Genomic DNA, 4131 nt, shown 5'->3' with positions numbered 1-4131 from the left:
GTTTACACAATTAAAGTCGCATAGTCATACATAATTTCGGTTAAATCGACGCAAATTCTAACTATTACATAAAATTAATAACAGCAAAACGCTCGTCGGAAATAATAAACTTTTTCAGCGAGATAATTTCCCTTACTTCTTGTACGTCAAAATCTTATTTTCAAATTATTATTTTATTAAACTTGATAGATCCTTAATTCATATGAGAAATGAACACAAAATTTCCAGATTCTATTGCAATAAAGAGTCTATTTACTATCTATCCTTAAATTCTCTGTTAAAATTTTATAAGATTGTTCGTACCTGCGTCCAGGATCCCTTATACCGTAATGTCCAAATTGTGAACCGTGTAAACAATTATCCGGTTTTTATTTTATTTATTATTATGTATACTGAAGAAAGCCTGATTGAGGCCGAAATGTTTATTACTTATATTCGTTCAGAATAAAATATAAAATAATTTAAAATTATAACGTGAGTTTCAGCAATTCAAGATTGTTTTTTTCTGTTGATTAGATTACTGTTAAAAATATTTTTCCGTTTCGAAAGAAACGTATAACTAGATTAAAGAGATATTTCCAATATAAATGAATATAAATGAATATAAATGAATAGAAATTTATTATATTAAAAATTTGCAACTATAATATATAGCTTTGAGTTCTAATATTCGATATAAAAAGAACAGATACCAAATATATAATATATGCATGTAATTAATATATGTTTTATTTAGTGTTCTATAAGAACGATTCATTAAAGTTCATGAAAATTAAATTAAAATTGAAATATATGATAATTCTAATGTAATAACATATTTGGATGTAATTCTTAATATGAAAATTATTATTATTTGTTTTGATCAACACATATCATTTTGTACACAAAATAGATATATTTGATAAGATATTCAGCTAGAAAAATCATATGTATGTATCTCTTGTGTTTGATTATCTATCAGTGAAGTATAGATAGTAAGAACATATTATACGATGCAACAGAGAAAATGGTGGGAAGACTGCAATCTTGCGAACTGCAGGCGGCGCCACCGATTGGGACAGAAAAATTGCAAATGTGCAATTTATTATAAATTTACAAAAGAAGTTTTTTTAATAACAATTATTAATAATTTACATGCGATTAATCTTGCTAATAAAATGTATTTATATTTTAATCTCATATAGTATCTATAAATTATACGTATGTACATTATCTATATCAAAGCTTTTTACTTTAAATAGACGTGATAAATATTATTAAAAGAATTTAGAAAAAGAAGGAAATGATTATACGTTTTCATATTAAAAAAACAAAAATATCTTTTATATACAATTGGAACAATTTCTAGATAATTGCAAATTAAAATGGAATTTAAAAGATCAAATTTTTTTTTTTTAATGTGAGATATAATATTCTTGTAATTATCAAAATAGCATATTTTATAGAAATTTGATATTTCATATGCAGGATTAATTCAATGACATTATTAATGTTTACATTAAAGCTATATTATATTTCTCTTTCCTCATTATGTCTTTTGTATATATTTAAAAACGCAAAATTAATTTATTGGAATTTATTTTATTTATTTTTGAGCATAATAATTTGACGATCACAAAAAATATAAGAATATTTATTGTGTTACTCCGTCTCTTTGCAAAATGGCGTGTGCAAGTTTAGACGGTATGGTATATCTACTTTCTACCTTTTTTATAAGGTATAAAATTTCATTTTACAAAACCATCTTTTACAAAGGGTTAACTTCCGATGCGATGAATTAGAAAATGATCTTTTAAGGTATAAGATAAAAATTTTTTAAAAGATGTAAATAAAAAATAGTTTCAACTTTCGCTGTTCTTCGTCTATTTCAAACAGATGTCAGTTTTCTTCATATTCTTAAATACTATATTATTTTTATATTAAATTTTATCTTCCACTTTTTCTTAAATGTATATTGCATTAATCTTTGTAAAAATGGTAAGTGTATATATTATTATGTATAAATGCATGTAAAGCATAAAATATGACTAAATACAGTTTTCCTTTTTGTAACAAGGGCCGATATTCATAGTCCATTCTTATTTCAAGACTGTCTTAAGTAATATTATAAGATGCTGATATGGCTCTCTGATTGATTGATGACATCTTAAGTCTGATTTAAGGCAATCTTAAGTATATAAGTACAAACTACGAATACCGATCAAGGTATTATTGTATCTGCGCCATATTGAGAATTAGACACTAGCACCTCTGAACTTAGGAAGCATTATTACTTACTCTCTTCTTGTCTGCTGTCGGTAAAAAATCAGAGATAATAGTTTCTAACAATATATGTTAATTATAAAAATAGTAAAGTGGCCTTGCATTACTTATAAAAAATATAGCGAATCGACAATTTAAAACTGTAGAAATTATTTAAAACACTAATTTAAATTATTTTATAATACAATATAGATGATAATTTATCAGTGATTTACATATATGTATAATATTGTATAAGTAGTTTTGCTCCTTGATTAACATAGAGGTGATAGTGCCTAATTTTCAATGTGGTGACGCTCATATAATGAGCCTAATTTTTTGTACGGTATACAGTTAATATAGATCAGTGATATAAACATCCTCAATATATAGTAGATATATCAAGCTCATACATGCGGATTTGCTGCCGAAGTGATTCGAAGTCAAAATGACTGTGCAAATCAGTTATTTTTATGGGAGTATAAAATCGGAGGAAAAACGTGATCTAAAAGGTGTTCTCAGAAAATTTTTGGAAAATTGTTTCATTATAATTTGTAGTACTTCTCTCTATCTACAAATTTTTGTCGACTATAATAACGCTAGAATATACCATATGCAGTTAATGCAGGTAAAAATTATCGAAACCGACGGATGGTACTGGTGGATTTATGAAACGGAACAATATGCTGCTGGAAGAATAGAGGTGATCGATAGAACTGATTTTACTTCTAGGCTTCTATTTAACTTCGCATTTTGCGCTAATGTGGCTATTTCATATTATGTTTGCATGTTATAATTATATGTTTTTAAAGATTTAATTTATACAATTAAAAGATCGAAAAATTACAATTTTTATGATTTTAATTGAAATCTCTTGAAACCTTTTTAGATAATATAAACTTTATAATAGAAACTCTCTTGTGATTTTATTTTATTATACATATTGAATTTTATTAATAGCATGCATGTATGCAAATACATAAGTTTTTAAAAAATATCCGAAATATGTATTAATAATTTTTATATATTAATATAATTATTAATATAATGTAATTTTTATCATAATAAAAATATGTACGAGGGTCGTCTGAAAAGTTTTGAGCCTAACATAGAACAAGTAATTTTTCGGTCAAATTCAATTTTATTTTTCCACATAGTCTCCTTTTAAGTCGATACATTTTTTCCAGCGATGCTCCCACCCCTTTAATCCATTCAAATAATACTGAGCGTAATATCGCCTATTTTGCAAAGCAAGATATGAGAATAATATCTTGCTTTGCAAAATAGGCGTCTACGGATGCGATGACCTCGTTCGATAAAAATTTCTGTTCTCCGAGCCAAACTTTGAGCCTAGGAAACAAAAAAAGTCGCTGGGAGCCAGATCTGGTGAATACGGTGGATAGTCAATTAATTCGAACCGCAATTCGTAAATTTTTGCCATAGCGACCGCCGAAGTGTGAGACGGTGCGTTATCTTGATGAAACAGCACTTTCTTCTTTTTCGAATGCGGTCATTTTTTCTCAATTTCTGCCTTCAGCTTGTCAAGCAATGATGCATACAGTCCCTGTTATTGTTTTACCTTTTTCAAAACAGTCGCCATCACCTTTCCCGCCGATAAAACCGTCTTCGCTTTCTTCGGAGCAGGTTCACCCTTCGCAGTCCACTGTTTTGATTGTTCTTTCGTTTCAGGAGTGAAGTGGTGGACCCAAGTTTCATCAACCGTTATTAATCGACGCAAAAAATCCGACTCGTTTCGCTTAAACCGCTCCAACAGGACCTTAGAAATGTTCATTCGAATGCGTTTTTGATCCAGAGTGGGCAAGCGCGGCACCCAACGCGCGGTTAACTTACGCATGCCTAATTCTTCAGTCAATATATGACAAACACGTT

Source organism: Mycetomoellerius zeteki, unplaced genomic scaffold, assembly GCF_001594055.1.
Source record: "Mycetomoellerius zeteki isolate Tzet28-1 unplaced genomic scaffold, Tzet1.0 scaffold3, whole genome shotgun sequence".
Classification (NCBI taxonomy): Eukaryota; Metazoa; Arthropoda; class Insecta; order Hymenoptera; family Formicidae; genus Mycetomoellerius; species Mycetomoellerius zeteki.
This window is presented reverse-complemented; position numbering follows the sequence as displayed.